The sequence below is a fragment of the Triturus cristatus genome, chromosome 2_2 (genome assembly GCF_964204655.1).
Source record: "Triturus cristatus chromosome 2_2, aTriCri1.1, whole genome shotgun sequence".
In the NCBI taxonomy this organism is placed as follows: Eukaryota; Metazoa; Chordata; class Amphibia; order Caudata; family Salamandridae; genus Triturus; species Triturus cristatus.
In genome coordinates this window covers 228,201,208-228,214,804 of record NC_140582.1, presented here as the reverse complement: position 1 = coordinate 228,214,804, position 13,597 = coordinate 228,201,208, and positions in this window count along the sequence as shown.

The window sequence follows — 13,597 nt, the reverse complement described above, 5'->3', positions numbered from 1 at the left end:
AATATCAGGACCCTCTAGTTCTTGTCTTTTGTTTTCATATCTGACTATTAGCCTGTGTATTGCCTAGTGCACCTGATGTGAAAGGTTTCTACATGCCTATGATAATCTGTACCATGTGATTTCTCTATTGAGATGTAGTAGATAAGGAATTTAGAAACACTTATATGTAATGATTGAAAAAAAAAATGTGTTTGCCCTATTAGGCAATGCCACCATATGTGAAGACATCCATTTAGATAGAATTCTCGTGTAGTTATCTACCCTTAGATGATGGAGGCTCTCACACGGAAACCCAATTGAAAAGCTTAGAGGCACTGTTTTGCCTACTGCCTTTTTATTTGTATTGCATCCTGAGAAAGACAGTGTATTCTAGACGAAAATTGTCCCATGGCGTGTGGCCACTCCTTTGAAAATCACAGGCCACCTGTTTACAGTCCCCTTGTTATACAACGTACTGTTTAAAGCATCGCACTTGCTTCATCAGAAGGCGTTCAACATCAGAAAAGAAGGAGGAGCTGGTTTTGCCACAGAACCAGAATTCCAGTGCAAAAGAGCGCCTGTCATGTGCTGGTAACCTCTGACAGTGTGCAGTCCTTTGAGCCCCTTGGCCTGAGTTTTTGGCCACACACCCCCCCTCTTTTCCTTTGCTTCAATGGAAGTGCAGTGCACCAGCGGATTCAAGATTGACAGAAGGCACTACATTCCAGTGCCCATGGAAGAGCAGCCTGAGCGTCCTCTGACACTGAATGACGAGTGTTGGAGTCTGAGAATGGTCCCGAATCTGCACGAGATGACCTGTGCCCTTGATCAATGGAGAGCACACTACCTGTAGTGCCTGCCGCAAAGGAAAAATACTGGCGCACTGCCTTGAGACATTGAGACTTTTTTTCGAGTGAGCTGTGGGTGTTTGCCAGGAGGGCACTCCAACTAAGCAGTACTTTTCTCATGAAAGGCTTGAATGAAGAGGCCCAGGCAAAAGAAAACAACAGAAGAAGATTTGATGGACAATAGAAGCCTGCCAGAGAGGCTTTTTGAACGGACTCTGGGCATAGGTGGTTTCACAAGAGGTTTCCGTGTGATTGTATAGAGTAGGTGTTAAGGAGACTGATTGTTTTGCTGGCATTGTTTTAAAGTACTATTCTGTTTAGTAAAAACAGAATGAAGTCCATTTTCTGTGGAAAGAGTACCCCCCTTTTCACCTCAGAGCATTGATGAGGGTCACCACTGTTTCACCTGAACATAAAAAATATTATTTCATTTGTAATAGTGGTCACTACTTTCTCCCGTTGTCTATATGTTTTTAATAACAAGTTTTCTAGTGTCTTTTTAAACATGACGTTGTCATTTATGGGTGGGATCGGTTTTCTCTACTCAATTGACTTCTGCACCCGCTTCCCAACCTATGTCCTTTCCTACTACTGTTTCTTTGCACTCTTTTCACCCTTTTCCAGAACATGAGCAGGTTAGAAGATCAGAATTCGTAAGCAATTCTTTTGTACAGCTTCTGCATCAACACTAGTTAGTAATGACCATCACTAATTATTGGGTGTGTGATCTTATGCCGCCTACTACAGATAGAGGTATTCCTTATTTTGTCCTGCCATATGTGGCCTTTGTGCTACTACATGTGTAAGGAGACGTGTCCCGTGAGAGTCGCTAAGTAATAGGATGATGCTACAGCAACATCTCCATGACTTCATGTCTGTAGACCTGGACTCGGATTGATGAGAGTATAGTTATTGCCTATGTAAGGGCAAAAGGAGGGTCTGTCGTACTTTAAAATTTGGGACTGCGTAGGAGGCAGGGCCCTACCCCTGTCTATCCCGGTATTAGTGAACCGCGAATGGTCAATGCGGTATGTACAAGTGCTTTGTGTAACGTTTTAGCTATGAATGCACTATGTATACGTTATTATACATTGACTCCGTGGGTTCCATTTTGTAGCGGTGGCCATCTTATGGTTGCCCTCACATAGGCTATATAGCATGAAGCGAAAACGGGCCTTTTAGAGCACATGTGCCTTTCTTTGACTTTTCTGTGACCTGGGCAGCTTGGCTCCCCCATCCCAGGTCAAACTGGTCTCACGAGTTTCCCGTCCTCTGGCCACCTGTGATTAGCATCAGGGCTTGACACACCATAAAGTCTTTTCATCCTACACAAGCCTCCCGGCTAATCTCTTTCACACCTGACTGTTCCTGCTTTATGGCTTGTTTCCCGAAACAGGAGATGCTCATGTTTATTGGGGCCTATCGATATCTGATGTGGGATCTGAGCCTTGCTGGGTAAATAATTACGAGCTGGCTTAACTGGAATGTGGGATGGTCATCATGACTCTGCCTTTTCGTTTGCAATGTATACATGTGAATGACCAACTGCAAGAGAAGGGCGGTGTTGCCCAGAGCGTAACATCCTCCATAAAAGAGGAGACTGGTTTCTGTTCTGCAGACTGCCTCATTCAGTTGCTAAGGCTTCTGTGCGACGTAGTGTCACTCATTTGAGTTTAATAAAGATGTATTTTCATATTTCAGCTTCTGTTGCCAAGTTCTTTGTTATATTATCAAGATATGCAGAATTCTATAATACCACATCAGGAAGTACTCGAAGTCATAGGGTGCTACCCCTAGCACCTCTGGGGTCTCAAAAATTGGAGTACTTCATGAGGAAAGAAGAGTGACCGTAGAAACGTTTTCAGGAGTCCCTGGGTAGACGGAGATTACGGGGTGCAAATTGGGACAATCAAAGCCTTTTACTACTGGTGTCTTGGGGCTTTACCTTAGTAATGAGCCCAGCATTGGACACCAGGTATACACCTGCAGTACTTGACCCGATGGGTGGTGAAGTCAAACAGTGCTTACTCAGGGAGGTGGCATGGGGTTAAAGGCTCAGAACTCAGTAGAACATTTACTAGATCATTGTCTAGCTAGCCAATGTTTTTATGTAGGAGAAAAGCATTTCTACCATTCCATGCGAAATGTCAGTAGACAATGTTATGATATAAAATGGGTAAGGTAAGCTCTTGTAACTAGTGGAGGCAGTTGATGCTGCTTAAGCTGCTTCCGCAAGTGCAAATCCTGAAAGGATAAAAGTTGCCCAATTGTAGCATTTCCCAAAACAGAGTTCTTGCCTGCATAGTTCTTAATTGAGGTCTGTTTAGCCTTCAGTCTATGTAGGATAAGCCCGCTGCCGTCAGAAAAGGATGAGGGCGTTATAGAGTTGGGTTTTAGAGGAATTTTCCTTTTGCCATGCCTGCCAAGATCTCCCTTAAATTGTATTCAATCACAGGCATAATTACATTAACATGGCATCAAGGCAGCAGAGAAACTAACATGCGCAATCTTAAGATTGCAGAGCTAAAACCTCTCCATCCCAGCAGGGGCGGCCCCTCCGCTAAGGCAGAGGAGCGTCGCCCCACTGCTTTGTGAGCAGTTGACAAACAGAAAAATAAAATGATAACAATGAACGGTATTATCATATTATTTTTCCATCCGTGTCTCACCTGGTTAGGAACGGGGTGGGGCTGCACGTCTCTGGAATAGTGTTGCCACTCTCTTAAGAGCGCATGAATGTTTAGCCAGCCGTCTCGGGCCGGCCAAACATTATTGCGCTCTTTGCATATTCTCCACCCAGGCTGCATTACAGCCTGCGTGGAGAATATGCCCAGGCCTCCATTCCCTCTCTGAGCGCCGAACCACGTCACTTAGACCAATCACAACACTGCTGTAAGGCAGCATTGTGATTGGCTGGGAGAGACTGGGAGCATGGGTGCTTCCTGGTTCCTGCTTCCATCCTGATCCTGGACTCTACCGAAGAGACGAAGAGGATGGACAGGAAGCAGCCAACCATTGTGCAGGAAAGGGCATTTTATTTTTTCATTTAAACCCCCTCCCCCTAAGAGCGGGGGGAGGCTGCCACCCCCAAATCGCGTGCCGCCCGGGGCAGACCACCCCCCGCACCCCTAGCTACACCACTGCATTAAACACCTGTGCACTTACTTACCTTTGGTGTTCACATATCTTTTCACTCTGTCATTCACAGACTATTTTTCTTTTTGTTAGTAAGCATTTTCAGACACTAAGGGGCCGATTCTGATGTCGGACGGACTCGGTCTGGAACTTGAACAGAACACCTCTTGTCGTCGGTTCGAGACCTACAAGTAGAATGTGACGAACCCTGTTCGGTCGCATGCCTAAACCTTTCAATAGGAGCATGCTCTTATTGTAAGAGCAGAGGTGCATTTCATCTCTGCACCCCGTGGTAGGCAATCCAAGATGCCTGCCACAGGGTGCAGGGATCAACAGAGGGGCACCATAGGTGCCCCCTAGGCTGCCATTCAGCAGCCTTGCACCCTTGGGGACTCTGCTAGGGGCCCCCAAAGACAGTTTCTCAATGCCTTTCTGTGTCAGAAAGACCGGCACAGAAAGGCAATGGCAAACTGCCATTGTACTTCCTCGGTCGGAAAGAGCCGGCCGGGGGAGTACTGAAGGGTTTCCGGATAGCGGACGGGCTCTCCGATCCTGTCGGAAGCCATCTGGAAAACCGAGTCAGATTTCTTTCCGACCAAGCCCATCGGAATGGCTCGGTCGGAAAGGAATCCGAACTGGCACATCCGATGCATTTAGGATAGCTCTGACCACCGCATGGGAATCGGCCCCTAAGTTGGTGTGAGCGCAGATTTCTTTCACAATTGGTAGCATTCAAAATGTGTATCTTGTGATTTACATTATGTAACAACATATTTTAAATCGTGTGGTTACTCTGAATCTATAAATCCACGCATCCTCAAAAATGTTTTTTTGTCATTTACATGCTACTTTATTCACAAACTTGTAAGTTAAATTTCCTGTGAGGTAGGTCTCAATCTCATCTCCCTTGTTGTCCTTTCGTACAGTACTTTATCCCTAAAGCGGAGCCCATATAGAACACCTGGGTGGGGAAAAAGGAAAATCTGAGCAAAGGAAAATGACAGAAAGAAAGAAAAGATGAAGGCTTTAAGTGAAACAGGTGGGTAGAAAGGCTGAAGGAATGGCAAGGCAAGGACAGAAGATGGAAAAATAAAGCGGGAGAGATGAACGGTAGGGGAGAAAATTGAAAAGAGTTGAGTTAATAAAAAGAAATTAGAAGAGAAGAATGAGTGGATGGAAGACAGAGGAAAGGCAGCAGGGTTTAAAAAGAGGGGTAAAGTGATGGACTGAAGGACTGCTAGGACTGCTAGGGAGAAGATGTCGAGTGGGAAAAACAGAGAAACGGGATTGGCATTGATAGGTGGAAAGGGAGAGACAAGACCTCAATGGCTCAAGGGAGAAGAATAAAAGGGCGTTGGAAAGAGGAAGGGTGAAAGAAAAGCGATGGAATAAAAAGAGAGCTCATTGGAAACATTGAAAGATGGGAAGGGTGAAAAGGGTGAAAAGTGGAGGCAGACCTCAGAGGAATAGGAAGATAAAATACTGAACAATTAAGGATGAAGAAAAAGACTTCGTTTTATGTAGTGCTTACAATCACAATTGTATTGTTTCAAAGCACTGTAAGTAGCAGGTGATATCATAATATAATAAAACACACTCAGTTTATTAACGTCAGAAGAATGAAGGACTGAGTCAGGCATGCTGGGATTTGAACTTATGGTGTGGAGTTAAGACTCATACATAGGAATACGTTGAAAAGGCTGAAGAAAGAGAGGGAGGGAAAAGCAATGACTGCTGTTAGGCACAAAAAACAGGATAAGAAAGGCTAAGGGAAATCAAAAGAGGGAGAATGGCCAGCTAGTGAGAGAAACAGAAAGAGGGAAGAGGAAAACTTAAGATGAACTGAAGAAAACCTGACAGATGGAGGATTACTGTAGAAGAAAGGCAATATGTATAGCACATCACATCACACCAACAACTGTTTAAAGCTAGAAAGCCATAGCTGCCAAGGTTTCAGATTGTTTATGTGTGATATTTTCCTAGTTTCAGTGTACTTATGAGTGACATTCAACGAATAATGTTAACACTTTGAGAGACACTTTATCGCAACCAAAATCATGGCATGAACAATCAAATATCAGAAATTACATCCATTTGAGCAAAGAGAACTCTTAATTCTGCAGCAGGTGCTTTAAAACCTATTATTTCTAAATAATCAAGACCCTCAACCCCAACCTCAGCACCAGGTGAGGCTGAACCACAAGTAACAATGGGATATCAGTGTCAAAAGCAGCAACCCACTGAGCTAGCCACATAAAGTACAGTTCTATAATATTCTAGCAGACTTTCTTTGCAGCAGGCATATTAACCCTCTGCACTACTATATGGTGAGGAGTCAAAACTGCCAATAGACAAAACTCTGACCTCTCTCCAGTGGACACATTAATCCCCAGCCTTATCGTAGACTTACCAAGACTCACAGTATTGGGAAAAGCTGAACTTATGTTATGTTATGTCAATTTATAACGCACGCAGATACTCAACAGGGTGTCCCGGCACGAACCAAGAAAAGGGGCCATAGGCTAAGACATTATCCAAAAAGATGAGTTTTTAACTTTTTTTTAAAGATCACAGGATCATGAGTGCAGCGAAGCGCCAAAAGAAGATCATTCCAGGCCAGAGCGGCCTTGCACACAAAAGAGCTCCCACCCAGCCTCTGACGTGTAAATCTAGGTGTCAACATCAGAAATTGGGAGGAGGACCGCAGCTGTCTCCTGGGGACATAAAAAGCAAGCCTCTTCTGAAGATATGAAGGCCTTAGGCCATACAGGGCCCTATAGGCAATGGCCAGAGTTTTAAATCTTATACGCGCCTCCACCGGAAGCCAGTGTAAAGAACGCAAATGAACCCGCACACTACATCTGCGAGATATGCCCAACAAGAGTCTAACGGCCGAATTTTGGATGACCTGCAATTTATTCAGGACAGCACAATGCACCTTCGAGTCAAAGGGTGACCTTAGGGGCAGGCCTGCGACCCCAGCACATGGAGACGCTCCACCGCGCAAGGACAAGCAGCATGACAATCAAGCGGCGAGAGGCACCTGGGCAAAATTTAACGAAGCCTAAGTGGCAAATCTGAGGATGGGGCTGGACCAACGACGAGGTGATCTCAGAAATAGCGGCGCAAACTTCGCGCCAATAAGCGGAGACCTGGGGGCACAGCCAGGCGAGGTGGGAGATGTCAGCCGAAAAGGGCAGAGCAGCTCAGGCATCTATCATTGGGAATGAGTCCCATCCTGTGCAGCTGGGCAGGAGTCCGATAGAGCCTATGTAAGTCCTTAAAGTGGATGAGGCGCAAACGGTAATTTGGGGATAAATGTTTAATCTGTTTGCAGCAATAGAGCATGTCAACTTGAGATATTTCAACACCCAGGTCCGAATCCCACGCCACCCGTGCCCTGTCAGTGGAAATTTAAGATGCTGCCATTGTGAGGGCGTAAATTTTAGTGACTAGTTTCCGAGGAGAGGGGGACTCGTAAAGGAGGTCGAGAGTGGCCATCGAGAGAGGGGGCTGGAGAAACGAGGAGTGAAGCTCCCTGCAGACAGCCCTGAGTTGATAGTAGAGCAGGGTGTCCATGGGGTTGGAGTCAGCAGCGAGTGAGAAGAAAGTGTCCCCGGGGTAGAGATCCAACACTGTAGAAAGCCCCAGGTGAGTGGCATGTTTAACCATTCCAGAAGACTGGAGAGGAGGAAAAGCCGGGTGATGAGCAATTGGCATTGTGTTTGAGGAGAGCATATCAGTGCCAGAAAATTTACGGAGTCCTTCCTAGGCCCAGCGTAAGGTCTCAACTGTATCGATCTCAGTGCGTGAGAGTTTCGCCGGGGCGAACAAGGCGGTCGAGAGCGCCCATGGGGCGGCAGGGGCGGCCTCCACCGCGACATGAGGCTGATATGGGGTGGGGAGGAACCAGAAATGAAGAAAACTGGCCTGGGCACTAAGGGCATAGAGTTTAAAATCGGGGGTGCCAAGCCCGCCGCGCGACATCAGGAGAGTAAGAATATTATATGCAAGCCTAGGCTGTCGACCAGCCCAAACCAGAGTGATGAGCAAAGAACGGACCTTGCGGAAGGAGTGGGCAGTAAGGGGGATGGGAATATTAACAAATTAATATAAAAACTTCGGGAGCACCACCATCTTGGTGATGGTTATGTGGCCGGCCAGCGACAGATGCAACCGGCTTCAAAGGGGAATCTTGGACTCAAACCAGTCCACTGCGCGACCAAAGTTAGCTCTCCAGAGTTCGTCCACATCCCTACTTAGCCAGATGCCTAAGTATCTAGTTGGGCCCGACGCCCACACAAAGGGATAGTCCGAAGCGAAAGGCACCGTGGCGTTCGTAAGGGGGAACAGCACGGACTTGTTCCAGTTCACCTGGATTCCGGAGTAGCCCCCAAACCGTATCACCTCACGAACCAGAGGGCTGAGGTTCTCCTGAGGATTTCAGACATAAAGAGTAACATCATCCGCGTACATGGAGACTAGAAGGGCGCGAGCTGCAAAGACGATGCCCTTCTGGGTATGATGTTGACGAAGTGTAGCAGCAAGGGATTCCATTGAGATGGCAAAAAGCATGGGTGACTGGGCATCCCTGCCAGGTATCACGCCCGATGGTGTTGGGTTCAGACATTTGACCGTTAATCCAGAGACGGGCAGTGGGAAGGGTGTAGAGGAGTTGTACTTTCCATATGAAGACCGGGCTGAAACCCAGGCGGGGGAGGAGATCAAACAGGAAAGGCCACTCTAAGGTATCGAAGGCTTTGGTGGCGTCGAGCAGGGCGGCCACTGCCGAGAGCGCTGGGTTTATTTGATGGAGGACAGAGAAGATGGTCTGAAGATTGTGGGAGGTCGTGCGGCCGGGGATAAAACCGGACTGGTCCGGGCGGGCAATGAGCGGCATGTGAGGGAGAAGGCAGGAAGCGAGTAGTTTGTCAAAGATTTTATTGTCCGTATTAATTAGGGACAAGGGAAGATAGGAATCCCGCAGCTTTGGGGTTTATTTGGCTTTAGGAGTAAAGTGAGTAAAGCCTTGCGGAGCGAGGGGGGAAACTAACCAGTCTCAAATGATTCATTACAGATGGCAGCTAAGTGTGGGACCAGAATAGGAGCAAAGGACTTATTTCTATACTATATAGGCTAGCAGACCATCCGAGCCAGGGACCTTGTCACCGGGCAAGCCATTGATTGCGGCTAGGATTTCTTCTTTAGAGAAGGGCTCATCGAGGAATTCCCGGTGGGATTTGCCAAGCAAAAAGAGCTGAAGGGTGTCAAAATAATGGTCGAGAACCTCTCGCGGGGCACAGATCCAGCCGTATAGAGTTGTGAATAGAATGCAGTGAAGCGCGCTTTGATTTCTTCGGGGGAGGTGGTCCTAGCTGGGCCACCATCCTGAAGGGCGGTTATATATGATGCAGCACGAGGCGGGTGGAGGAGGTTGGCAAGGGTTTTTTCAAGGGCGATCGCCCTCACCAAAGTGGCGCACTCGCGCCTCCCTGCCGAGAAACGCGAGTTCCCGATTGGCCTCAGCGGAGAAGTCAGTGAGCTTCCCTCGGATCTTGGCTAGCGTGTCGGGGTTGGGGTCCTGGGAGTGAGAAAAGTCCAGGGCCTTTATCTCCATCTCCAATTTGTCAAGGGTGCCGGGGATAGAGCGTAGGACACCAGACTGTTAGGAAATACACTCCCCACGGATGACGGCTTTAAAACTAGGCCTGGGCGGTAAATTCCGTTCCGCTTGTGGAATTTGGGTAATTTCGCGTTCCGCAGAGAACGCAGAATTGGCCAAAATTTTGCGTTCTGCAGCTTCGCGGAATTTTTTGCTTGTTCGCGTTCTCAAAATGCGTGTTCGCGAGATATTTCCCCCCGAGCACACAAACAGTGTTCGCGAACAGGAAAAAAGCATCGCGAACAAGCAATTCCGCGTGTTCACGGGATTTCTGCGTGCTCGCGGAGATTTTATACCATTTCGCGGAGCTTTGCATAGCGCGACTATGCAAATTCCGCCCACCCCTATTTAAAACCCTCCCAAAGTGTGGTGGGGGAGTGGACGGTGCCCTCGTTGAGCTCGAAATAATTAGTGAGTGCGGTTTGTATCTCGTCACAGAAGACCGAGGCACGTAGCGCATTGGGGGAAGCCGCCAAGAGAACGCGCAATACGGGGAGTGAGGGAGGCGCAGGCAGAGGTGGACGGGAGCGTGATCTGAGAGGGTGCGTGCCTTATGATCAACAGAGGTGAGCCAAGCGAGAGAGTCCGGGGAGGTGATCCAGAGGTCAAGGCGGGACCAGCAGCCACGGGAACCAGTGACGCAAGTGCCCTCGCGCGCCTCTGGGTGAGTGTTGCGCCACGCATCATACAATGAGTTATCAGTTGGATTGGAGCTGAGGAGTGTAGCCGTGCGCGGATGGGAGGCGTGAAGGCCGGAAGGATCTAGTGTGGTAGACAGTGTCACATTAAAGTCACCCCCCAGAGGAGCGCGGCAGGGCTCAGTGACGAGATATGGTGCCAGACCTGCACGAAGAAGTCCGGGTCGTCACTATTGGGGCCGTACAGCGCAGCGAGCGTCAAAGGCTGGGCCTGCAAGGTGCCATGAAGGATCACAAATCACCCCCCAGGGTCGGTAACCACCTGTGAGGTCTGCCATGTCAAGGCGAGAAGTGTCGAGGAAAGTAGTGCGTGAGGTAGGAACTTCGCGTAGATTCACGAAGCGGTGCTGTATGTAGCAGAGAGAGAAGCGCAGTGCAATAGCAAAAGAAGCACAATTAGGCATCAAAATCAAGAAAACCAGTACCAAAACGAATACATTGGCCTCATAGGGAGGCAACAAACCCCAAGAACCTCCCACCCTACCACCCACACCAACCCCCCAATCAGGCTGAGAGACCACCCGCACCCACCCCAGGAACCCACAACTGGGAAAGGAGAAGTATATGTCCAAAAAGGGAATCATCCCATGGAGGCATGGCGTCGCCCAGCATACACCCCTGCTAAGGAAGCAGGGTGGCCAAGCTATAGGTCGCAGCAGACCACAGTAGGAAGGACGCCAAAGGGTCAGGGGCATCTAGCCCAAGGCATGTCTGTGAGAAGAAGAGCTCTGTGAAGGGAAGAAATGCAAAGTGGGCCAAGACGAAACAGGTGGACGAACCACATGCAGAGTAGCCAGCAGAAGAGCCAGTGTTACACTACAGTTCAGTCATTATCACTTAAGTTGCAGTCGTCGGTGGCTGGAGAATTAGCTGGAGAGGAGCGACGCGGCCGATCAAGTTTCTTCGCGAAGGCCAACGCGTCCTTGGGATCCAGAAAGACAAGCGTCTTGGAGCCTTGCCTGACACGCAGTTTAGCCGGATAAGCTAGGGAGTATGAGACTTCATGATTTTGGAGGATCCGTTTCGCAGGGAGGAACTCGCGGCGTGCAGCTTGTACCGCCATGGTGTAGTCAGGGTAAAATGACAAGGAGTTTCCCTGGTGGCGGATCTCGCCCTTCTCTCTGGCTGCTCGAAGAATTGCATCGCGGTCCCCGAAGTTAAGGAGTTTGGCGATGGTTGGGCGAGCTGGCAGGCCGGGGCGAGGACCGAGGGAGCGGTGGGCTCGCTCGACGATGAAGACTGAAGAAAGGACCTCACCAAAAATGTCACGGATTAGTTGTTCCGCAAAGTCCTTCATTCGCGAGATATTGGTGGATTCAGGCACACCCGTGATGCGAAGGTTGCACCTACGGGAGCATGCCTCCAAATCCTCGTTTCTGTTCCATATCAGCTCCGGTATCTTATCCATTTGAAGAAGCTTTTGATGATCCTAAATGATGGCATCCTCAGCGTCAGAGTCCCTCGTTTCGACGTGGAGTAGTCTAGCATCATGAGAGTCCACTCGGGCCTTGACCGTGTCCAAACGGGATGACAGCTGTTCAAGCTGGGCCGCCTTACCCGTGACAGTGGACTTTACCTCCAGCATGATGGACTTGAGGTCATCCTCCAGTGCTGAGGCCATCACCGTGGGGGCAGTAGAGTCGCCCCATCAGCCACCGCGCCATCCTGGCACATTTGCCTGCGCTGGTCAAAGGCGATCTTTGGCTGTTTGGGGTCGGCCTTTCCCATGGCCAGGCTGAGTCTAGTGGGGGAAGCAGCCAGGCAGCAGGAGGGGGGCCACAGCCGGGGAACAAGGTGGCAGCGACCTCGGTGTGGAGGAAGCGTTCCAGATAAGAAGTGTGGGCTCAGGAAAGCAGGGCGAAGAGGCAGTGTTGCAGGCCCTGAATCAGCAGGCAACTACCAGGCTAGATGCGGGGTATGGCGAGGTAGTCGTGAAGAGCACTCCCACAATGGTATGTTGCGACGGGTGCTCAGCAGGCTTGCGGGTCCCAGCAGGGGGATGGTGAGGAGGGCGGCGTGATAGCATCACTGGACTGGCCAGGGAGAGCAGAGAGACCGTGTAGGCGGGTGCTGCCCGGTGTGAAGTGGTCCCAGCGGTGGTGACCCGGTGTAGGCACCGCAGAAGACGATGTAGCCGCGGGGGCAGTAGCAACGGGGAAGCAAGGGGGGTGTTCTGCCTCCGGCGCAGGGCTGATACAGTGGGGCCAACAAGTATAGGCACTAATAGGGTGCCCCAGCAGTCGTGGCAGAGGAATGGGCCCCGCGGTATGGCCCGCACACCCCCAACCCCGCAGCAGAAGCCCCCGCAGCAGCAGCGCACACCTGGGGTCGTCGAGGGTCAGGCAGCAGTTGGGCACCCAGTGGGCCGCCACAGAAGGAGAACCTTGATGCGCCGCCGGCCGTAAAGGCCGCGCCCAGGTATCCGAGGGCTGGGGCGCCAACTAAGGCGGCCTCCCAGCTGGCATCAGGTCCAACAGAAAGATCACGGCGGGCACCGGGGGCAGCCCCCACCACAGTCTCGGGTAGAGAGAGTGACGGCAATGTAGGGCTGAGAGCCGGGCACCATATGAGATGGCAGAGCCATGAGGGCCAGCCGCAAGGCAGTGGGAGCAGACGGGAGGCCGGATCCGGAGAAGGACCGAGATGTTCCTGGCGGATGCAGTGGAGCACTGCGAGGAGCCGGGGAGCCGCACCAGGAGAGGGCAACGGACAGCGGGTAGTCGGGGAGGCGCGCCGCCCACTTCGTCAGTCCCGATGGATGTGAGCCAACGTGGCGGTCACCAGAGATGGGAAGATGGCGCCCACACAATGAGGAGGCCCGGGCCGGACGGTGCGGCTCACGCTCCCCCGATCTAGCCACTAGATGCCCCTACAGTAGCAGCAGTCACCGGCTCCGGCTGTCAGGAGGTGCTGTCTGTTTCCAGGCCATAGCTCTGGGCGCGGGAGGCCGCAGTCGAGGAGAGCAAAGAGGGTCGGTCCACGCCAGCAGAGGAGCGCGGTGCCAAGGATCAGGCCCGGCGGCCAAACTCGGCTCAGCAGCGGTGTAGGAATCCAGGAGTAGAAGCAGGTGGTGCCCCAGGATGAGGTGAGTCAGGATGGCATGGCGTCGGTTGGGTACGATAGAGAGGTCTGCAGGATTAATGACAAGTAATCAGCTTGGCCGGCAGAGCCCACTCAAAGTGCGGACATCTAGCATCCGGCTAAGCCACGCCACCCATCCTCACAGTTTGTTCGGGTAGATCACCAACACCAAAACCCTTGCCTACTACCACAAT